The 25379-nt window shown below is 37.8% G+C and overlaps 2 long non-coding RNA genes across 2 annotated transcripts in view; both read left to right on the plus strand.

Annotated features, from left to right (window-relative positions):
- The window catches only part of LOC145720970 (uncharacterized), a 181583-nt gene that overhangs the window by 130388 nt on the left and 25816 nt on the right, over positions 1-25379 (plus strand). The gene's annotated exons all lie outside the window — the stretch shown is intronic.
- The window catches only part of LOC115942966 (uncharacterized), a 6020-nt gene continuing 5248 nt past the window's right edge, over positions 24608-25379 (plus strand). Inside the window, exon 1 of the long non-coding RNA XR_014144622.1 lies at positions 24608-24865. This is a non-coding gene — a long non-coding RNA (uncharacterized LOC115942966). The remainder of the gene's footprint in view (positions 24866-25379) is intronic.

The raw sequence follows: 25379 nt of genomic DNA on the forward strand, positions 1-25379 counted from the left end.
ACATAATACCCTCCAGTTCCATCCACGTCGTTGCAAATGGCAAGATCTCATTCCTTTTGATGGCTGCATAATATTCCATTGTATATATATACCACATCTTCTTTATCCAGTCATCTGTCGATGGACATCTTGGCTCTTTCCACTATACCCTTCTATTCTTAATGCCTTTACAATAACCTGTTTTTTCTACCATTATTCTTAATAGATAGTGATATAATTATCTGCTTTGATGTGTAGCTCCTCTATTATCTGATACATTTCTTGAGAACAAGATTGTGAAGTCAATTTTGTTATATCAGTGCACTGAATAGAGAGCTAGGATATAGGGAGCATTATATAAGTCTTTGTTGGATACATGGATTAATTTTATCTGAGTAACCTCAACTTATAACTAGGTTAAATTTTTATAGTGATAGTAAAAAACAAAACAAAACAAAAAAACTCTTTTAAAAATAGGACAGATTCCCTGCCTTGCCTGAAAAGTAGTATTGACTGCAAATCTCAAGATGTTCAGAAGGTGTGGAGAGATGTACAGAAATCTATCACCTTTTTTGAAAAGCAATTATATGACACATTTTTTTTCCTTACTTATTGCCACAGGCAGGATCATCTTTAAGGATAAAGGATGGCATATGATATTTCAGGGAAATTTAATAATAATCAGAAATAGAACATGACTCATCGAGCCTTTAAGTGGAAGGAAAAATAGTTTCAAGTTGCAGTTTCCAATTCAGATAAATGCATAAGCCACCTGGAAGGCATATGTGTTTTAAACTTTGAAATTAAAGTAAATGAGTAGGGGGAGGGGAGTCAGAAGTGAGAGAGTCGATGGTTTATGGAAAGTATAGGTTTAAGTCATCTTGTTGAAGTAAACTGTATTCTTATAAGACCTAAAATGATTAAGGCTTTACTTTCTAAAAGCTTAGGCCATCCTTAAATGAGATCAGTGGTTAGAAGAAAAAATCTTTTGCTATCAGAGAGACACAGGTTTCAAGGTGGTGGGGTTTTTTGTTTTTTGTTGTTGTTGTTGTTGTTGTTGTTTGATGACAGGATTGTCCTGGTCCAGCTGCTTTGTTCTTTACAAAACCTCAGTGACTCCTCATACCATGCTCTCATTCCCTAAAACTCTAATTATTTGTCTTTCCTTTCCAATATGGTCGGAAGACTGTACTGGAAACTCAAAGGAAAATTATGTCCTATTTTAACCAGGTAAACTTCTTTCTTTGATTCTGGAAACAAAATTCCAATTTAAATGATCTATTCTCAGAAGGCATCTTTAAGATCACAAAAGCCCTGCACGTACACAGTATCCAACAGTGACATAATGGGTGAACAATTATAAAGTGAGTCACTAGGATCCTCTACCTTCGCAAAAGCATTTCTTTTTGAAAGCTGTATTTTCCAAAAATACCTTTCCTTCCTCTGCTCAGTAGCCTCCAGGGCTCAGCACTCTACTGCTAATCTCTTCCTTGAAGTAAAAATAAATTCCTGAACTTTCCCAGCCAGTCACGTTTGAACTTAAGTGAAAGACACCTTGGCTACAATTATGTGGGAACGTTGGAACCAACATTTCCTAAAAGCCTATTGAAATGTCCGTCATTGCATCATTATTGTCGTACTATGAGGTAGAATTTTTAAACCCATTTTACAGATAATAGGAGGAAGTATTAGTATCGTACTGTGATTGTTTTCTCCTACTTCTTAGAATAGTCTACATAGCTAGCTAAAAGAAAGGAACATTTCAAGGTCAGAGGACAGTTAGGCCTTTTGGTTTGGGATACACTGGGACGTCCAGTGCGCATGGTGGGCTTTCAACAGGCTCAGAGAATTCATTCACAAACCCAAGGTCATAAAAATGATAAGGAATAGAAGATCTCTTTAAATCTGGGCCAGTTTGGCCATAAAATCTCTGTTCTTTCTTCTCCATCATATTGAATTCGTTTCAGGCTCTCCAAAGTGCATTCATACTTGCTTCATGTGATCCCCACTGCAGAGATTTATGGTCCATTGTTTATACTCTGTCTTCTCAAATCTGGCTCAACATTTTCTATTTTCCTTGTGATTCTAATTACATTTTACATGCTGACTACATTTCTTTTATTTAATGTCCCCTAATGTCTGCTTTGCTAGTTATATGAAAGTAGAATCACTGGCTCAGCTTTCTGCTCCAAAATTATTTTTATGGAAGATGCTTTAGAAGGAAAAGAAGTTGTTTTTCCCCTTCAAGTTTTTTGAAATCTCATGGGAAAAGCAGAACATAAATATCTAACCCATAAGGGAAAATTATTTGTGTATATACACACAAATTAATAGCATGGATTTTGGAACTTTAGATTATTGGGATTCAGAGTAAATCTGAAGGTGCTCTGGGATGATATTAAATTGGAAAACTTAAAAAAAAAAAAGTGACGCCTTGCCAGCTGTCCCTTGAAAGTATACGGACTTTTCTTCAGCAAATTGGATAAAAATATTGTGAGGTGCTCTTGCAGTATCAGGGTGGGAAAGACTAGACACTTCTGGGCTCAGTGTCATTAGTGAGATATGATTAAGACTAAGTTAAGAATCCAAATGTTTCCCAAGTGTTTACCTCCAGTTCTAACATCTTCTTTAATTTCTAGACTTATGTGCTCAGCTGCCTACGAGACATGGATATTTCATTTTTTCAAAAGAAATGAAAACTCAGCATGCCTGGGACATAACATCTCTTTCTCCTTTCCGCACCGTGAAACTCCGTCTCCCAGGGTTCCTCGTGTTGGTGAAGGAACAACCTCCACTCCAGTTGAAAAAGCCAAAAAGCCAGGAGCGAAAGTTAATACTTTCCTCTCCCATATTCTCTATATATGACCCATTTGCTACTGTGCTTCCATTTATTTCTCCCATTCATGCTTCCCAATTCAAGTTACAACCAGAGCTTGCACAGTATCCTGAAAGCGCCTTCCGGCTGTCCCTGCTATATTCTTACTTGCCTTCCTCTAGAATGTTACAGTGTGTCAATAGGTGTGTGCCTTGCGTGTGTGTGTGTGTGTGTGTGTTTCTTTTTGAAAGTTAAACGAATTTAAGCCTGAAATATCTCTGCTGAAAACACTTCAGTGGTTTCCCAGAGGAAACCTTGACATGCCTATGAAGCCACAAATAGTCTGGTTAAGCTTCTGTTTCCAGATTCAGCTCACACCATTGTCCTCCTGCCTTTAGGGGCTTCATCTTCCCTGGCTTTTCATTTCCTCAGGGGAGACAGTGGAGTCCCTCTTCACATAAAAACCACCAAACATATTGCTGCCTCTGCTGGGGGTGGGGGGGGCTTCCCCTAGGAATCCCTATACTTTTTTTATCTGTAATCATTACTTGCTTTGGTTGATCATCACCTTCTAAGGAAACTCTTCTCAACTCCCTAGATCAAATCAGGTTATTTCTAGAATGAATTGTAGTAAATAACAATAATGACAACAATAACAAAACCAGCAGTAGATAGCTAGGAGAACTGTGTTCAGGGCTTACATTTGATTTAATGATTTTGGCCTTACAGAACAGTTTGAGAAGAAACCCTATAAACCTTCTTCCTAGAAAAACAGAAATATTCACAGACGTGAAAATTTGCATAAGATTGTATAAAACACTTCCTGAAGACACCATGTATTTTGTAAGCCCAAGTTAAAAATTCTGATGATTTTTCAGATGTTGTGGTTAAAGTGCATTTTCACAATCCCCACCACAGAAACTTAAGGAGATCTAGAGTATATTTCAGGAATTGCCGGTGGTTTTTTTGCCTTTTTAAAAACATGTACATGTTCCCAGTACTGGTAACCTTCACGCCATTGTGAGAAATGATACTAGAAAAACCATCAGATAGCTGAAATCCAAATGATGATACATTCTTTGAAAATCTTCTGGTTATTAGATAGTTTCTGGGGATAAAATTTACAACATGATGACTATAGCTAGCCATACTGTTTTGTTTATTTGAAAGTTGCCAAGAGAATAGATCTTAAAAATTCTCACCACCAGGAAAAAGAGTTGGAACTGCATCAGGCAACGGATTTTTGTTTGTTTGTTTTTGAGGTGATGTATGTTAACTAAACTTAGCGTGGTAATCCTTTCGTAATATATATACAAAGATGAACAGTATGTTGTATACTTTAAACTTATACAATATCATATGTCAATTATACATCAATTAAACTGGAAACAAATATTCTGAATCAGGAAAAGAAGAGATCAGTACATTTAAGATGTCATTAATTTGCCATGCCATATGAATTTGTGTGCAGACCTACATACCAACTTGTACACAGCATAAAATATTGTTTCGCAGTACTTTAAAGGATTCAGACTTTTCTCTTTCCTTATGTACATCTTCACTGTATACCATCATGGGTTTGCCTTGATTTAGTTGTTACCTCAAGTTGGTGCTCTGAGTTCAAAGACCTTCAACTCTAATCAGTAACCTGTCCTCTTGGTACTCTGGCCATGTTTTATTTAAACTCCAGGAAAGGCACTGCTTGCAAGACATTAGAATCAGCTACTGGAACTTTTATGAAATATGAATTTCAAAGCAGTCCTATCTGCCAGACATTGTTACATCAGCTTCATGCTTCCGATTGAGACATTTAGATTGAAACAAGGAAGCAAATTTACAGATCCTGAGATCTGCGTTGGCTGGATCTAATGCTGAAATTCTTGAGTCACTGTGTTACATAATCATTGCCTTTATGTGTAACTACTGTCATCACTTTTTAGATGGTAACTGGTAACTTTTTAGAGCAAGCCATGCCCGAGCTCCAAATTTAGAACACCCAGTGTATTCCAACAGCTTAGAGCAGACCTGGCACATAGTAGGTGTTCCCATATATTGAAAGAACCAATATGTGTATACACTGAACACACAGTAAAGGAATCTAGAAAATGAAGAATTTTTTTTTCTGCTGTCTACCCATACTCTCTTGCTTAGGCATCTGGAAATGAGTGTGGTTTGAGGGCTGTACAATAATATCTGATCACAATCTGGCTGGGTGATCTTAGGAAATCATTTCAGTTGTCTGTGATTTTACTTATTGTAAAATTTCCAACAGAAGTCTGACTAATTGGAAATGTCCTGTTATCCGTTTAACTCACCAAAGGAGAATGGCAATATAAAAATATATTTGAAAAGAAACTGTAGTGGCTTGCCATGACTTCTATACACCTTTAATTCATTTTCCTGTGACTTCAAACCCAGTGGCTGCAGGCCTGTACGAAGAGCTTTGAGTTCAAAATTGTAACCCATCCTCCCACAAATCACTGTAATATCTCTACAGTCATTCAATAAAGGATCACTTCTAGTCACTATACTCTGCCTACTAAGGCTAGAAAATAGCTGGTATATTTTAGAAGATTTTTTATAAAGTAAAAAAAAAAAAGTGCTTGGTAGTCCCTTACCTACAGTTATTGGGTCCACCAACCGTGAATTAGTTTATCTTTTGTCTTCAGCAACTTGATATATATTTGTCCTCACACTGATTTCTCTTCATATTTGTATCCTCTCTTAGGGGAGTTCCCTCTTCTCTACTTTGATTCCCACATGCTGCCCCTTTTCTCTTCTTTACCCAGTAATATCCTCACTTCTCTCGTTTTGATGACTCCCATCACACTGCCTCACTCCACTCCACCTTGAAATATGCACACATACCTCCTATGCTGAAGAAATGACAACAACCGTTAGAAAAAAACATCCTGCTCTCCTTTTTTAAAGTATGGCTTAGGTTTTTGTTTTCTTACACCACCAGTATACACAAACTCTTAATGTCTAATCTCATCTTTTGTTTTTTCGTCATTTATTTTGCTCCTTTAAACTCTGTACTCAAATTTCATGGCAAAATAGCAGAGTGATTAAAAGCATAAATTCTGGTGCCAGATTGCTGGGTTTCCAATTACATCCTCAGTTCTTTACAGTTGAATGATACTGGGCACCAGATATAAAATCTTAATGCTTTAGTTTTTGCATCTGTAAAACAAGGATTTAATACACACACCTCAAAGAGTAATTATGGGATTGAATTAAAACAGATAACACAATTAGAAGTGTGCTTGTCACACAACAGGCACCCAGTAGTTGTTCGCATCTTCATCATCATCATCACCATTATTATTATAACCATTCTCCCAATTCTACTGAAGCTGCATATCAGTAACATTTAGGTAACTCTAACTTTTAAAACTAGTAGATTTTCGTCAATCTTTGTTCTTCCTGATTTACATTCACAAAATGTGGCCCTGTTGACCATTTGTGTCAATAAGATTCCAGTGTAGAAACAAACCATTCTGCATATTTCAAACATTATGGGATTGAAAACTGGGAATTAATTACTTACAAAATTGTTTGATGATTTGGAGGAGAAGTCAGAAAGGACACCACTGTATGACTGAATCCAAGAGCATGTCGTCATTGATATGACTCAGAGGTCAGGATGCTGCTCCTGCCCTGGCCAATTCCATCACTACACATGCCATTCTGCTCAGGAAGCTGGGGTCTATCTACTAGAATGCAAATCCGATGACTAAACTGTTTCTAACAAGTCACATTTCACACTATTGCTTGTTATCATACACTGCAGCATGAAGGAGATCTAGATCTCCTTCAAATTTTAGGCAAAGGAGTTTTGGGCATGTAGTTTTTAGCTTTTTTTTCTTTTGTTTTGTCCTGAAACTTCTGTCCTCCTAACTTCAACTGTCACTTGTGTATAGCTAACTACCCAACCCCTACTCACAGCTCTGACCTCCTTTCTCTAATTCTGAATATGGGACTCCATGAAATACTGGAGATTTCCTCATGTATATTATACTATAGCCTCAAACTCAGTATATGTATAGTATGACTAAACAAAACCAAAACCAAACACAAAACTCAATCCCACTATGTCTCTGTCTGATTTTAATTAGTGATACATTTTTCTCCCAAGTGCTCAGGTGCAAAAGCTGTGTTTATCACACCTCAGATTTCTCCTACTCTTGTTTGATACCTAGTTAAATGATAGGAAATCTAAAAGACTGAAAAGACTGCATGCTCTTCAAATGATCTTCCCTAAATACCAAATCCCTTATTTTGGCTTTTCTTAGAAACGGTCAGTAACAGCTAGAATTTACATTCCTTATCACAGCATGATATTACAGTGAATTTCTTTAGTTCTGAATTACAGTGCATTTTTGTATTTAACCACATACAATTAGGAATGTTGACATCCCACTATGGAAATTGAGGAGTCTAACAAAGAGATTTCCTGGATAGAGAACTTATTATAGCATATGATATAACATTACTGGCTAGGAAATAGATAAAATCAGACAGATACAAATTTTATCTTTGATGCTTACTAGATGTTTGACCTTGGGGAAGCTGCTTCAAATCATTAATCCCAGGTTTACTTAAAATAAAGGTAAAAATGGTACCCACATCATAGAGAGGTCATTACAAAGATTAAATGTGAGAATGCTACAATAAAGTGCTTATATATTACAAATTTGTAATCATCAAGACAGTATGGTACTGGCACAAAAACAGACACATAGATCAGTGGAACAGATGGAGACCCAGAAATGGACCCTCAACTCCATGGTCAACTAATCTTTGACAAAGCAGGAAAGAATGTCCCACGGAAAAACGACAAACAGTCTCTTCAACAAATGATGCTGGGAAAATTGGACAGTCACATGTAGAAGAATGAAACTGGACCATTTCCTTACACCATACACAAAGATAAACTCAAAATGGATGAAAGACCTAAATGTGAGACAGAAATCCATCAAAATCATAGAGAACACTGGCATTAATCTCTTCAACCTCAGCTGCAGCAACTTCTTGCTAGACATGTCTCCAAAAGCAAGGGCAACAAAAGCAAAAATGAACTATTGGGACTTCATCAAGATAAAAAGCTTCTGCACAGCAAAGGAAACAGTCAACAAAACTAAAAGGCAACCTACAGAATGGGAGAAGATATTTGCAAATGACATATCCAGGTAAAGGGCTGTTATCCAGGATCTATAGGGACCTTAACAAACTAAACACCCAAAAAACAAATAATCCAGTCAAGAAGTGGGAAGACATGAACAGACATTTCTCCAAAGAAGACATACAAATGGCCAGCATACACATGAATAAATGCTCCACATCACTTGCCGTCAGGGAAATACAAATCAAAACCACAATGAGATACCACCTCACACCTGTCAGGGTGGCTAAAATTAACAAGTCAAGAAACAACGGATGTTGGCGAGGATACAGGGAAAGGGGAACCCTCTTACACTGTGTGGGAATGCAAGCTGGTACAGCCACTGTGGAGAACAGTATGGAGGTTCCTCAAGAAGTTAAAAATAGAGCTATCCTTCAACCCAGCAATTGCACTACTGGGTATTTACCCCAAAGATACAAATGTAATGATCTGAAGGGGCACATGCACCCCAATGTTTATATCAGCAATGTCCACAATAGCCAAACTATGGAAAGAGCCCAGATATCCATCGACAGATGAATGAATAAAGAAGATGTGAGACTGTTAACTACAGGAAACAAACTGAGGGTTGCTGGAGGGGAGGTGGGTGGGAGAATGGGGTAAATGGGTGATGGGCATTAAGGAAGGCATTTGTTGTGATGAGCACTGGGTGTTATATGCAACTGATGAATTATTGAACTCTACATCTGAAACTAATGATGTACTATATGTTGGCTAATTGAATTTAAATAAAAAAATAAAATGCTTAAATATGGTAGTAGTAGTAGTCTCAAGACACAAACAATAAATTTTGATTAACTTTTCTGTTTGTTTCAAATTTTTATTTAAATTCTAGTTAGTTAACATATAGGGTAATATTCATTTCAGGAGTAGAATTTAGTGATTCATCACTTCCATACAACACCCAGTGCTCATCATGACAAATGCCCTCTTTAAAGCCCATCACCCTTGTATCCCTTCCCCCACCCACCACCCCTTCAGCAACCCTCAGTTTGTCCTCTATATTTAAAAGTCTCTTATGGTTTGTTTCTCTCTCTCTCTCTTTTTTTCCCCCTTCCCCTATGTTCATCTGTTTTGTTTCTTAAATTCCACATATGAGTGAAATCATATGGTATTTGTCTTTCTCTGACTTATTTCTTTGCATAATACACTCTAACTCCATCCACGTCATTGCAAATGACAAGATATCACTCTTTTTGATGGCTGGGTAATATTCCATTGTGTATATATACCACATGTTCTTTATTGATTCATCTGTCAGTGGACATCTGGGCTCTTTCCATAGTTTGGCTATTGTTGATAATACTGCTATAAACACTGGGGAGCATGTGTCCCTTTGAATCAGTATTTTTGTATTCTGAGGGTAAATACCTAGTAGTGCAATTGCTGGGTTGTAGGGTAGTTCTTTTTTTTTTTAACTTTTTGAGGAACCTCCATACTGTTTTCCAGAGTGGCTGCATCAGTTTGCATTCCCACCAACAATGTTAGAGGCTCAGTTCCCCTTTCTCCACATCCTTCCAACTGTTGTTTCCTGTGTTGTTTCTGTTGTTTCCTGTGTTGTTAATTTTAGCCATTCTGACAGGTGTGAGGTAGTATCTCATCATGGTTTTGATTTGTATTTCCCTGATGATGAATGATGTTGAGCATCTTTTCATGTGTCTGTTAGCCATCTGTATGTCTTCTTTGGAAAAATGCCTGTTCATGTCTTCTGCCCATTTCTTAACTGGATTATTTATTTTTTGGGTGTTGAGTTTGGTTAACATAATGCTATCATTGCTGATATTGATGCCATCCTCCCTTCTTCTGAATATGTTTTAGGGTTATGCTGCAATTGGTATAATTTGATATTCATTATTAAACTTTGTAGATTCACAGCTATGTAAGTAACTGGAACTACTTCGGCACCTGGGGTATAATTCAGTGTCAAATCCTAGGGTTTCACGTAGGTAGCAGATGCAGTATGTTGCATAGATGAGAAGATGAGAAGAAATATGTAGATCTGGCTCAAGTCCCCACAATCAATTTATAAATATTGGTACTTAAAGTGATTACCTTTGTTCGTAGTGAGGGAGGTGGGGGAGAGGGGTAGGTGCTAAGCAGAAAAAACCATTAGCCTGAATCATCAGTAAAAATTGTTCTCTTCTACTACACATAATGGTAGACTATGTTGATATTTACTAATAAAATGTGAGTTCCTTTTTTTACTTAACTACATACTACAAATATGTTAAACTTAACAATGTAAAAAAAGTCTTACAATACTAAATAAAATGTTAGATTCTCACTTATGCCTCTATTTCTCTGTTTCAATAGTGGCTTTGATTGTATGTTGAAATAAGACTGAAAGCCCACTATAATATTTTATTATAAATCACCAGGGATTATGCACTTTGGGTCAGAAACTGTCTTACAAACACATTGCAACTGATAAGATAAGGAGTTCCCTGAAACTCTATACATGGAACTGGCTTAATAATAAAAAAAAATCTTTCAATACATGAATGAAGGAGTTCAATTATTAATTAACTACTTAATGAATTTTAACTTAATTTGTCATTATACTTTCCTCCTCCAATTTCATTTCTGAAATTTAAAAAAAAAAAACACTTTATTTTTTACATTAGATATCAAATAACTAAATTCTGTTAAAGGTGGACAAGTTTTTTCCCTGCCTAAATCAGCAGCTTTTAGAACCATTTTTCTTTATTACCAGCTGCTAGATGTACCCACAGCGTATAGTTGCCAAGCAAATTTGAGAGGCCACAAAAGAACAGGGCTGAAGAAATGAGAACATCATAAGGGAGGAGGAAGTCGTCACCAAGACATGAGCACATGTTGTTCCTCACCACGCTGAGCACACCAGTGCACAGAGCACACCCTGGGACATCCCACTGTAGACATATTTCTGGCTTCATCTGGGAGAAGCAACAAGTTCATAGTCTCTGCTTCTTCGTGGCAGCAAGAGACTTGCTGAAAACTGATATCCTTTGGGCTTGTCTCCCTTCAAGGCATAAAACAGAACATCCAAAAGAGTCAAACATGTTCTCTCCACTGTGACAGGGGGTGGCTATGGAGAAGCTCTGCCTGCTTGGCACAGACAGCTCTTTAACGGGAAGGCAGCACAGTTTTGCAAGGCAAGGGAGCTGGGGGAATGCTCTGAAAGCCACACCTCTGCCTTTTGGCATTTATATCAACTGAAAACATTCTTTTGGGGACTGGGTTTTGGAAAACTTTTGTGCTCATGATGAAAGCACAAGTTCTAACAAAGGTCTGTCACAGAGCTAGAGCTTAAGAAGTAAACTGCAAGAGGACATTCTTAAAGAAAATTCAATGTTCTCAAGAGATGGTAGCCCTCTTGGGACAGATGATGAAGGCTACACTGGGAACACAGACACTGCCATTATGGAGTCAACAGTAAAGTAGGAAGGTAAAATGCACAGAAATACAACCTTGGTAGAAAGTAGTACATGCTAAAAGAAAGGTACAGATAAATTGCTCATGGGATCATAGAATGGAAGAACAATTATTTCCATTTGGGAGAAATTACTAAAACTTTATGGAAGATGTGCAACCTATAAATAGTACACAGTAAAACAAAGTTGGAGTCTTAAAAAAAAACCTGGAAAAATAAGTTTGAAGCCTTCCCATCTTAAGGAAAACAATTGTGTGTCATGTTATTTTACCTTTATTAAATTAAAAGTAATTAGAATCCATTCAGCTCAAACACCCTATTGGAAAATATGGGATTGTATTACATTTATAAATTAACTTGGAGAGAATGGATATCTTACAAATATTTAGTCTTAGTCTACAGGCTTATCTCACTGAATTAACCCACTTTTTTCTCTATCTGACCAAGAAAAATATGTTGGATTTTTTTTCTCATATAATATCCATTTCCATTGTTCCATCATGCAGTTTGTTTTGTCTTGGTAAGTGTTTGGATTTCTCATCATTAAAATATTATTGGGATTGGAGTGTGGGATAAGATCATAGAATGACCCTGTCCAAAAATAATGTCTACCTCTGGGGTGAGTGTAATAAAGACTATGTAGCCTCAAGACAGAAAATGTATTTTTCAGTGAGATTCACTCTTGTTGTGTGTTTTCTTAACCTCTGCCACACTCATCTTTCTACATACACTACGCCTTCTAAAGTACGAAAACAAAAAGCTAAGACTCCTTGATTTAGAGTGGATTAAAGGGATGAATTCATGTTGAGAAATGTATTCCCCACTGAGAGAACATGTTTCTACCCATCTCACAGGGGCACAACCTTTTAGACTAGCCATTTCTGTGGGAAATAGTGATTATAATCAATTTTTAAATTTCAACTAACATATGCTTAAGAGATAATTTTTCTGGAACCAATAAACCATGTCTGAATTTAGGCACCAACACCAAAGCAGTATGCTTTCTAGAAAAAGAGTTAATGGGTAATTAACATATATATTCTTACAGGAGATTATTAACTGTTTCATAGACACTTAAGAAAAAGATATATGTGGTTTTGGATTCAGCTTAAGGGAACTTACTGAAACCTAGATGTCTGTTCTTGGACCAAGGGTCAATGGATGCCAGGTCAGGACACTATGATCTATCTTATTTAAGATTACCTTTAAAAGTATTAGCTGCAGGTACATATGGTGGAAATAAGACCAACCCCATTGTGGGATGATCACAACGTTTGTTGAATGCTGGAGTGGGTCTGGAGATGAACAGTATCCATAATTAAGAACTCAAAAGATAGCATTCCCCCAAACTTCCCCAAAAAAGAAAGAAAAAGCATTTAAACAAATTATTTAAGCCTTATTCATATGCTTTGAAAATGAGCACTTGTAAAACAAGAACTTTTGTCAAACCAGCTATTTTATATCATGTGTTCAAAACCTGTCTAAACACATAAGGGGCTCTAAACAAAGCTAATTTTAACTGAAAATAATCAAAATTTTACTCTACAAATTCAACAATGTTCTTCATTATACTCATCATCATATCTTACTCAAATAGAAGCTGGTCTCAATGTATAGCTGCTTTAAAAATATATGATGTAAATTATTAATTTTGTGAACATAAAAAAGTCCATTTGCTTTATGTATTTCAGATCAACTTTCAACAATTACGGTTACAATCAATACTACACTTTTAAGTGAAAATGACGACATGCCCTCGTGATAAGTGACAGGGTGAATTGTTGGTCCAGAAAATAGAGCTTCCGGGAACAAGCAGCACTGAAAGAGAGATTTGGCTGAAAGCTATGGTATCTTATATGGTGTAAGACCAATGCTCAGAGAATCACTTTCAAGTCTTGCTCTCACACCCCTACGGCCAGAGGAAAGTTATTGGAAGCATTTCTTTGGTGTACAGGCCAATTTTCTTCACATCCTATCAACATGCTCTAGCATGGTGATGAGGTTAGAAAATTTTGAGGCTGAAAACCTAGAAATCTTGATAATGAGGAACCCCGTATTTCTGTCCCAGAAAATAATGAAAGTCCCAGAGGAATAGCCATCCAAAGCCAATAAAAGAAACTAAGCTTTCACCCAAAACTTTGATCAAATCACAGGAAAAAAAGAAAATCAATGGAATAAAATTAATGCTGGTTCTCACTTAGAGCCAATGCCCAATTTGCACTGAGAATAGGGCCAATATGAAAAAACCCAAAGCAATGAATAACACCACAGGCAGATCCAGGTTTTGTGTGGCCTGACACATATGTAATTTGTGAGTCCCTCCTTTAGAAAATTAATTTTAAATACCATACTTTGTGAAATTTACAACCAAACCTACAGTGCTATGGCTCCTGCAAGAATCTTGGAAAGAGTCCGTGCAAGTGACAGGACTTCTTTGCCTTCATAGTAACTACCTCTGAGATACCTATAGAATGGAGAAAGCAATATATGAGTTTAATATCTACTCCATGTAACTGTTATGAAGATTGTATGTAAAAATATATGACCTACAGTATTAGCACACATTTCAACAAATTTTCATTTCTTCTCCCACCCTTCCTTTTCTATTTTACATAGATATCAACAATCGATTTCAAAAGATAAAAACACAACAGAAGGACTCTTTGATATAGTTTTATAAAGGAAAAGTCTGTAACATTTTCATATAGGTGTTTTGAAATAGAATATATTTTGGTAGATTATTTCAAAGTTTGGCATTCTCCAACAGGCTGGGAAGTTTGACATTTTTTTTTTTGTTTTTTGTTTTTTAAACTCTGATTGATCGATTGGTTGATGACTACTATTGCAGACCTTGTTCCTAGTGAGGCAGACTCCAAGATGGAGATTAGCATGCAGAAAGTTTATCAGGGAATGCTCACAGGATTCAGCCTGGGAAGTAGCAAACTGGGCAGAGGGAGAGGTTGGGCAATGATGTCACACTGACAGCCTCAGTCAAAGCCATAAGGGGCTCTGAGGATGGAATTACATTGTTAATCCTCCTGAATTGGGTGAGGATCCCTACATCAAGCCATCATGATATATAGGCTGCCTCTGGGAAGTAGACAGGACCTTGATGAGGTGGCTCTTTTTAAGCCAGGACAACTTCCAGAAAAGAGTTAACAGATTAGAGTTGTCATTCAGTTAGTCTCCCAGCATCTGGGGGGAATGGGTCCTTCAGTCCTGCAAGCCTGAGCCAGGACACGTGGCACATGGTCCACTATAATTTACTCCTTGCACCACGCAGCTCCCCCTCTTCAAAAAAGTTCTAGAGTAGCTCCTCCAGGATACCGGCTGGTCTCTTGATGGAGGAAATGTATAAAAACAAGTTTAATAGTGCCAACTGCAGCTCTCCTCTCCCAATAAACTTCCTTGTCCCACTGATGCTGACACTGTGATGCTCATTCTCTCCTTCCTCTTCTATCAATTTTAATTCATCCTCCCCTCAACCACCACCAGTACAGGTCTAGGTGGCTTACCTGGTAGTGTGAGTAGATCCTTAGCCCTGAAAGGCATCAGCCTCTAGCCATCATGCCATGGTCAGGCTATCACTACTGCCCTCCTTCATTTGTCCTAAAAACTGGCCAGGGGTATAATGAGAGACAGTGAAATGGGTCATTTCTATGCCAAACATCTCGCTCCTTACTAGGGTGGTGACTTCTCTTCTTGTGTGCAATTCACATATGGTACGGAGCCCCAAAACACACAGGCAGCAGCTATAGCTTAAATATAAACAGGACTTCTGCTGTTTAACCTAGTAGAACCAAGGAACCAAGAACAAGGAACTAAGACCTCCAAACCCAGAAAGCCCACATTTGTGAATATGGAAAGCACAAACTACTCCTTAAGGAAGTCGTGAGAAGGATGATAAATGAGTCCATTTCTATTTTCACACCTTAGTTCCTGGATCTTTGCACTGTACATGTTGGGGGCATAGCACTATATAAAATTTAGTGTATTTACTGAATCCAGGAGGGTGGCTTTTAATCCTCACAAGTCATTACTTTTGGTACCTCATCTGTACCTTCAACAGGCCATTCTACCATCCTATCAGGCCAAAAATTTAGTGATATAGATGGGAACATTGGATCCCATTGTCATATGCTCGTTACCTCTCCTTTTTGCTGTAAAATGGATTCTATGGTCTGTTACAATAATTTGTAGGAATCCTATGTGAGTGGTTCAAATATTTTGCAAGCCCTGAAATAATGTTAATTTAAGCTCTGAGGGTATCAAAGGTAAACTAAGGGTAGGAAAGGCAACCCGACATCTGGAATATGTACCTATTCCAGACAATGGAAGAAATTATTCTTCCTTCTATAGTGGAAGAGACCCACTGTAGTCAACTTGCCCTCAAATGGGAGATTTGTCTCTCGAAGGGATGACACTATGTTGGAGACTGCACTGGTCTCTGCTGCTGACAATTTGGATATTTTCGAAGAACAACAGGTAGATCAACTTTTTGTGAATGGGAGCTCATGTTTTGGGGCACATGCATAGCCTTCATCCCTGCCCAAATAGCTACTCCTTTCATATGCCCAGCACCAGAGTGGTCAATGACAGAAGACTGCAATTTTAGTCATCAATAGGTTCAGTCATTTTATCTAGTTGATTGTTTCTGCTTTTTTTTCTTTTTTTTATTATGTTAATTACCATACATTACATCATTAGTTTTTGATGTAGCGTTCCATGATTCATTGTTTGCGTATAACACCCAGTGCTCCATTCAATACGTGTCCTCCTCAATACCCATCACTGGGCTAATGCAGCCCCCCACCTTCCTCCCCTCTAGAACCCTCGGTTTGTTTCTCAGAGTCCATAGTCTCTCATGGTTCGTCTCCCCCTCCAATTTCCCACCCTTCATTTTTCCCCTCCTGCTATCTTTTTTTTTTTTTTTAACATATAATGTGTTATTTGTTTCAGAGTCTACGGCCATACCACTCTGAACGTGCCTGATCTTGTCTGATCTCAGAAGCTAAGCAGGGTCAGGCCTGGTTAGTACTCGGATGGGAGTCCCTCGTTTGTTTCTGAAACCACAGGTGCCTTTGCCTGCCTATCTTTTCTACTTGCCTCTGGCATCAAATTTGCAAATACGATCAGCTGGGCTTCAGTTCCAATTCTGACAGTTGGTTATAGTGAGACTTGGGTCTTTCTCTTGGTTTCTGAGTCTTATTTTCCTCTGGAATTTACACTTTCCAGGGCCAGCCTCAGGCTAAGAGATAATGAGTCCTTTCTTGTAGGATAGAAATTTGGTATTCCAGGCAGAATCTCTGTTAATGAATTATACTGCTCCAATGGGGAGGTGCTCCAGAGAACATATACTTTGTGACAAAATTCTTAACCATTTTGAACATAGTTTAATTTTCTTTGGATATATTTTTATCAGGGCACACTTATTTTTTCATCTCTTTTACACACTTACACGTTCTGCTAATGGTTATTCTTACCTATATTAAAATCAGCTGGTATTCTTACAATTACCTAATCTCCAACATAATCCTCTTCTATAGGTCCATTCTTGCTTTTCCTAATCTCTCCTTTATGTTGCTGAGTACTCTACCATTTGCTTTACCTTTCCTAAAGTTTATTCTCTTTTGTCATTTTTTGAATAAGTTGTTTCAGCTCACTGGTTGCCTTTCTCAAGAAATCCACCATTTATTAACCCTTTCTTCCTGGGTTTTACCAAACATCTTTTTGGAATAAATATGGCATATAAAAGAGATGTCATTATCCTCAGTTTATATCAATTACATATGAAGTTATAAAGAACCATATTTAAGAAAACTTCACATAAAAGTCAAAGAAGGTACACTTATTAGAAACAAAATTGTCTTGCTTTAAAAATAACTTCTAAAAATATACCCAACCCATATTTCTCAAATTGATTTTACAATGACAGTCTGTGTGTACACATACATGTATGTTGTGAATGGTGTGAATCAACATGTCTTAGAAGGAATGGACAAAACTCTTGTTACTGTATTATCTATTCTGCAGGTTTTATGTTAAACCAACTGAACAATTAATTTATACACCTGATTGTCAGAAAGAGCTCTTAATTACATATTTTTGCAATGATAAAATTCACTCAAACTAGGTTAGTAAAAAAAAAAGTGTGTATGTTTGTTTGTGTGTCTACCTCTGTATTAAGAAAAGATGCACACTCTCAGTCAGTGGCTCTGTCTTCCTTTTGTTTCCTCCACCTCCTGTGCTCTCTGTTATAACTTCTCTATTTGTCTCCCTTTCTATAAATCCAGTTTTCTCTTTTGCATGTTTTTTGCTGAACTTGACATCCTACATCACCTTAACTCACATATTTTCCCCCAAAGTCACACTGTTGATAGAGACTAATTAAAACTAGTATGTCTCGATTCTATACTCCCAGGGCAGAATTTAATTAATTTAATTCATCCTGAGGAAACTGAACTAAAATCCTCTCAAACCAGCTCTCCCAAGCTTACACACAACCATTAATAGCTCTCCTTGAAGATAATCCTCTGACTACTGGCTATATTCGTAGAAGCTGATCAGCATACCATTTTAACAATGTCGTAGGTTGAATTTTTAATTTACCATGAATAGGAATGTGAAACTTAGGCTCTATTAAGTAGCAATTGTTAGGAACACAGCTACGCTAAGGAAGCCTCATAAGAGAAAAGCACACTACATTTACTGTCTGGGACAACCCTATGCAGCAGAAACACTTACTCCTGCCATGTTGGTACTGCTGCACATGCTCAGAAGTAGTTTCTCTCTCCTACCTGGAAGAAGATGAGTTCCCCACGAGACCCATATACTGCTGAGATAGACTCCAGCACTCTTTCCTTTCTGTTCATTTGTGTCAGCTGCTGAGAGAAGTGGCATTTCTGGGGGCTTGCCTCTTGCTAGTGAGTACCCTTTAATGTCCAAAGTATGAAGTCTGAGTATAGACTCTTGGCAATTACTGAGACCCTTTGCTTAGATTATGCATCCATATCTCATACAATTAGTAATAGCCAGAGGGACAACATCAGTTACTGCACACAACAACCCTTCTGGATGGCTAGGCTTCTGTGAGTACAGAAGTCACTTCTTAGAAAAGTGGGGCATGGATGAGGAAGACCACCAAAAAAAGTGTGTTGACTACAAACACAAATTTGATACTAAGTCATAGCTCTTTCACATATTGAAAATAAATCCCTAGCAGAAAGGTTAAGATGTTAAGAAATCAACAGCATATAAAATATTGGGTCCAAATGGCAATGGACCTCTTGTTAACCTTGACCTTTTTGCCAGAGTACTCCAAAGAGTTGGCTCAGAAAGATGTAACTTTCCCAGAGTACTGACATCCTTCAACCATACTAAATTTGAACTTTAAAAATGTATATATTTATTTCAGATTGAAGTGTTTTACCTTTCAATCACATGTGTCCCTTCAAATACATTTATGGGCCTCCACTAAATTCTAGGCACTATGGTGGGAGAAGGGGATGCAGCAGTGAAAAAAAAAAAATAAGAGTAAAATATCATTTTCCCACATCCAAAGGACAAAAATTGAGATGCTAAATTTTTCTCAGGGATTGGGGATCACAAACTGCACTACTGGTGCAATATAAATTCTGGCAATAAAACTGGTAAACAGGGCGCCTGGGTGGCTCAGTCGGTTAAGCGGCTGCCTTCGGCTCAGGTCATGATCCTGGAGTCCCTGGATCGAGTCCCGCATCAGGCTCCCTGCTCGGCGGGGAGCCTGCTTCTCCCTCTGACCCTCCCCCCTCTCATGTGCTCTCTCTCTCTCAAATAAATAAATAAAATCTTTAAAAAAAAATGAAATCAGGGCGCCTGGGTGGCTCAGTTGGTTAAGCGACTGCCTTCGGCTCAGGTCATGATCCTGGAGTCCCGGGATCGAGTCCCGCATCGGGCTCCCTGCTCGGCGGGGAGCCTGCTTCTCCCTCTGACCCTCCCCCTCTCATGTGCTCTCTCTCATTCTCTCTCTCTCTCAAATAAATAAATAAAAAAATCTTAAAAAAAAACAAAAACTGGTAAACAATGTGGCCAAAGTTAGTGTAAATCAATATTCACAAGCCCTGAAGCCCAGTGATAATACTCCCGACTCAAAGACACAAGTCTTTAAAGGGCAACGGACAAACACGTTCACCATGGCACTGGTTGTGTACTGTGGACTTGCAGGCAAACTAGAATCATATCAGTAAGCAAATGGGCAGTGGCTGGAGATACCAGCTGTACATACAGTCATAAGTCTAAAAACCGTAATACTGAGGGAAAAACAGGTGAGAAATGTATACCACAATAATATCCATGCATATTAAAAGTTATACAGATAGAAAATACCAAAAATTATTATACATGTATATGTATACATACATATGTATGCACATGCATTATATATACATAATATATCCATGCATGTGTATATATAAAACATTTGAGTAGTTATCTCTTAGGAGGAAATGGTACTAAGGATCAGGAATAAAGTAGGAAAACCAAACTAAAGCAAACCAAATTAAAAGGAAAGTGTGTCCTTGGACAGACCAAAAACACCAGAAGCATAGTGGACTTTCTGTACCAGTACACCTGTGTATTTTCCCCTCTCCCCACACACACACCAAAGAAATGTTTTTAAGTGAGAAAAATGGCATAATCATGACCTTCCTGGAATTTTCATCCTAGCAAAATAAATTCATTGACTCGGCGGGGGGGTGGGAAGAATAATGTCTTCCAATATAATGCCTACGCATCCTGCCTAGAATCTTCTTGAAATGTGTTAGTCAAGAATCCAGAACTGGAAGAATTGGGTGTATCAGCATGTCCTGCATTTGTAAGTTTTTTTGTGAGGTGAGAGATATTGTTTCTTTCAAAGTTCTCTTCAGCATTTCTCCTGCTCTCCTTTCTTCTTTTTCTTCTTCTTCTCTTCACATGCTCCTCAGGTGGTGGTGTTCTTGTACCACCTAATCTTAGATACATCAGTTACTCATGGTCCCAGGAGCACTTGGGTAGGCATACTTGGAAGCAACTTGGTTTATTTGGTTTTATAACAAGACAGAGCAGTTTTTATTGACAAACAGATGTAAAGTAGAACTGTTTTGTGGACTGTTACAGTGTGCCCCTGGGTGAGGTGACAAAATAGCCTCAGGCACTCTCCTTTGTGCCCTCATCCTTTGAATATCCTCCACCATATTGTACTGCAGTGGTCGGCTAAGAGCCCCACTAATGCTTGAAGATCTGGTAAAAATGGCCCAGACTTCAGTTTCAGATTCTGAGGCAGCTGAAGGGTCTTCTCATGAATCCCACAGTTCATGCTTATCTCAGCTTCCGTGTTCTTGCACCCTTTCTTTCTGTCTTGGTTGAGTCCCAGGTCAATGACAGGCAGACATGGCCCCTTTGCCTCCATCCTCTAGAAAGTAGACTTGGCCTTTTACTAGTTCAGCAACTTTACTCCGTATTTCAGGATTACCTGGGTAAGGTCACATTAATAGTCCCTCAACATTTTGCTGACCCTCAATTTACCCTTTTCCAAAATCCAAGCTCCTGAAGCCTAGCTATCACATTCTCCATTCAACCACCCCTTTCAAACCTTATCCCTTTCTTCAAATTGCTTCTCACATACCACTGACAATATGGTCAACAAAAAATGTTTTTATCTTACAGTAACTATAATTACTTATTAGGATGTTGATCCTCTGAGTTACAGTGGGTACACTCTGGAAGCAGAGATCTTCACATATTCATCTCTGTAACCCCAACCCAGAATAATAGGTATCCATAAAGAGTTTGTTGTATAAATAAATGTATTAATTAATGAATAGGAGAGTGATTGCCAAAGTAAAAAGGAAACCAAGAACAGTTAAATATCTCTAACATGAACCATTATAGCCACAGACTTTTGAAAAGTCTCTGAATTAAGCTGAAAACAGTATTATAAGTGAAAGGAAAGGAAAGGTGTTTCAGTGATCTATAAAAAGTAGTTTAATGAAGTACAAAGGGCAGTATGGTGGTCCCCAGTGAACCCTGCTATATTTACATCCCTGTGTAATCTCCTCCCCTGGAATCTCAACTGGCCCTTTGATTCTCTGTTAAAAAAAAAAAAAAATAGAGAAATGGAATGGAATGGAATTGACAAGGCATGAGATTTTTGGGACCAGGTCCTATGATGCCTTGCAACTTAAACTGGATCTCTTGGAACACATGCTCTGGGGAAAACTACCACCATGAAAGAAGTCTGATTACCCTGAGATTACCATGTTCTGAAGAAACCCCACACACAGAGGCCATCTGAAGAGAAAGATGAATGACTAGGCTCCAGCTCATTCCAACAGAGGAGCCAGACCAAGGTCCCAGCACTATCTTGGACAGACAGTCCAGTAGAGACTTCACATGACTCAGACTCAGTCATGGATATAGGCAGATTCTCTTGCATCAGAGTGTCAGTCATCTTGAAACAATATTATATTTGGAAAACAAAATCTCTGATAAACTTCCTGATTTTTAACTTGTATGTGAATGAATTTCTTTCTCTGCCACAAATATTATTCAGTTTTTCTCATTTTTGGTCTAGATCATTTCTTAGATTTTCTTCTCTAAAATTGTGTGATTTTTTTTTTTGCCTTATAGTATCATGCTATCCTAATCTCCTAAACTAAAATGCATTATAGAGTCCTATTTCAGTAAGATTTATTTTCAAATTCAGTTCTAATCTCAGCAAAGTCACCTATTTAGCTACGCCTTTTATAACAAATAGTAAATCCCTCTTCACTAAAATCACCTTTATCACATTTCCAAAGTCTAAGAAATAAATATATAGCCAGGAAAAATTATTTTATATGAAAAGGATTTAGGACTCTTAAACATAGAGAACAGGCTGGTGGTTGCCAGAGGGGAGGTGGGCAAAGTAGGTGAAGGGGATGAACACTTATCATGATGAGCACTGAGTATAGAATTCTTGAATCACTACATTATACACCTGAAACTAATATAACATGTTAATTATACTGGAATTAAAATTTTTAGAAATCAATTTATATACATAATAAAACATCTGAAATAATAAGAGTTTGGGAAATTATTGATAAACTTAAAATCTGAATTCAGTGTTTGTCAGAATCTACTTTCTGTTTCAGCTGTTTGCTATTTTTTTTAGCTTTAGAGAAAACTGAATCATTTCAGCCATTCCTCAGTTTAGGATCTTGAGGTGGTCGTGGCTCAGTTTTCTAGTCAGTAACCTTAATATGCAAGACTCTCGCTTCAGATGAAGGTTATCTGGATTAGGCAAATTTCATTATCATTAAATAATTTCCTGACAGCCCATTTTATAGTACACTTATATACTTTTTTTTTCTCCTAAAATGAAGTTATGTGAAAAAAAAAATTCTGATTCAGGAGTTTGGTTATTTCAGCAAATATTACTGTAATATGATAATGCTTCTTGGCTAAATATACCGCAACCAAAACAACAAAACAAGAAACAACAAAAGAATATGCAGGCATTTGTACCATCCTGGCTTACAATATGATGGGAATTCAACCCATATCTTATATTTCCATCTGTTAATGGTTTCCAAAGCAACAGTTTCCTGTTATTCACTAATTCTGCTGGATACATGTGTTCTCTGTACTCTAATACTGGCTTGAGTTCCTAGTATTTGGACTTATGTTTTGGAGGCAGCTTCTTATAAATGCAATATTAAAAATAATGCTGTACCCACTAATATCTACCCTATATTATGCTTCCTTTATACGGCACTCAGTTTGGAAAGCAATAATAGCATTGTTTTTATAGTGTTTTTAAAAATATAAGATTAATATCTGCTACCTCATTTTTTTTATCTCATAGTCCTTGGGGCTGGGGTTTAGTCTAAGCAATTTGTCTAAGCTTTCAACGCCAATCACTAGCATAATGGGAACTTTTCTTCTAAGTATCATGCCCTATCCAGGGCAATCTCTTCTAGCCAAGAATTCCTAAAGAAAGATTCCCTGACACATCTCCACTAGGAAAATTGCACTTCAACGGCCTATTAGACTGAAATGTTCAAGAAAATTTTCTTCATGTTGACCTTGTTGGGGGGTGTGTGTGTGTGTGTATAATTTAAAATTTTCATTCAAACAACAAAACCATGCCCCTTACTACTGTCTTCTTTTCTACTTTCCATTTGCATTTAGTTTCTTTATTTCCTTTCTCTCCATTCATGGACTTCCCCCCCCCACCATGTTTATCTGGAATCACAGCACCTCTCTTACCAGTGAGGCAGCTTTTTCCAACTAGGTGAGCTCATGCTGCTTCCTGGATACTGAAACAGCCCAGTGTGACAGTAGGACCATGTCTACTTTAAATGCTCTACCAATTCCACCACGTGCCACATTTCTTCCTATGAGTCCTTTGGGAAAGGAGGTACTTTCTTTGTAATCACAGGGTGAGTGAGTCCTAGACTAAAACAGACCCCATAAAGAGATGCATGCATTCTCTGAGTTTCATATGCTGGGTTAGTTATTCCTCCCTTGGGTTCCTGGAGCACTTTCTATTTACATCCATTATATTGTATTTATCACATTGCATCCAAATGTATTTTTTTATCCACTCATTAAATATATATTAATGTATACCAGGATGAAAACAGAAAAATAACCCTGTTCTCAAAGAGCTTCTAATCTACCAGGAAAAAAGAGACATGACATTCCACATATCATGCGTTTTTGATAGAATGTTAAGAATCATGGTCCTTTCTAAAAATGCAAGATTTAGTCCCACCTGGGAATCAGGAGAAAGTTCCCCAGAAACAAATAAGAACTGTAATGAAGCTATAATCATGAACTTCTTTATAGCACCTCACAAAGATGCTTTTATTTCTTCCTTAAAACAATCTTGTCAGAATTTTTTTTAAATATACCCACATAGTAGAAAATAAATTAAGAGGCTTAGAAAGGTAAAGAAACATATAGTGAACCTGAAAACTATTTTCAAAATTAAACATCCCAAACTCAAACTTTAAAGTGCCCTTCCAAAAAAAATATTAGAAAATCTGCTATATTGGTCTGGGCTATGTGGTCTTATATATGAGTAACCCAGTAGAATGGGTGGTTTCCTTCTTACATTAAATACACAGTCATAGTCTTGTTACTACCTTCCTAAGGAATGGGGAAATCAACTCAATAATTTTCTCTTTTCCTCATGCCAGCAGCACACCTCACTCCACCTCTTACAACACAAATCCTGGGAAAAAGCAGAGTCCACCTAAATGTTAGCATCTCCCTCAGGGCAGGCTTCTCATGTGAGGATAAAATAGAAGAAAAGATTGTGACAGTCCTGGAATTGAACACTCTCAAGTGCTTGCAATCTGATCCTGTGTCTGTGTCTCCTCATTCGCCGACGCCGTCCTTTCCTACGAGAGACCCACCCCGGCTGGAGCTGGACTCCGGCAAGTGGCGCCACAACGTGGGGCTCGACTAGGTAAGCCTTTCTACAGGGACGGACAGGACTCTGCTCGTGGGTACTGCAGACCCCTCTGTGAAGGAATACAGAGTAAGAGTGAGCAGAAAGACAGAACTTAGAGAAGCTATGGGCCATAATGGGTCAAAGGAACGACGACTCTTATTGATATTATTAAGCATATGATTGAAAAAAGAGGTGTTAAGGTTACTCATGCTCAACTGGCTAGATTTTTGACCTGTGTAGAGACCTGTTGCCCTTGGTTTCTGAAAGATGGTAGTCTCGATATTAGAACATGGAACAAGATAGGGGAGGAAATGCGGTTATACTATTCTAACCATGGTCCTGAAAATGTACCCGTGGAGGCATTCTCTTTATGGACATTGTTAAGAGATATGTTAGATCCTATGCCTAGCTCACAGGCTTTACACAAAAAATTACGGGAGACACATAACGCTGCCCCCACTGAAGAGACACCTCTATTACAAAAATCAGCCTCTCAAGTACTGGTAATAAATGAAATGAAATCAGAAGA

This window comes from Leptonychotes weddellii, chromosome 4 (assembly GCF_054177405.1).
Source record: "Leptonychotes weddellii isolate Sample4059 chromosome 4, ASM5417740v2, whole genome shotgun sequence".
In the NCBI taxonomy this organism is placed as follows: Eukaryota; Metazoa; Chordata; class Mammalia; order Carnivora; family Phocidae; genus Leptonychotes; species Leptonychotes weddellii.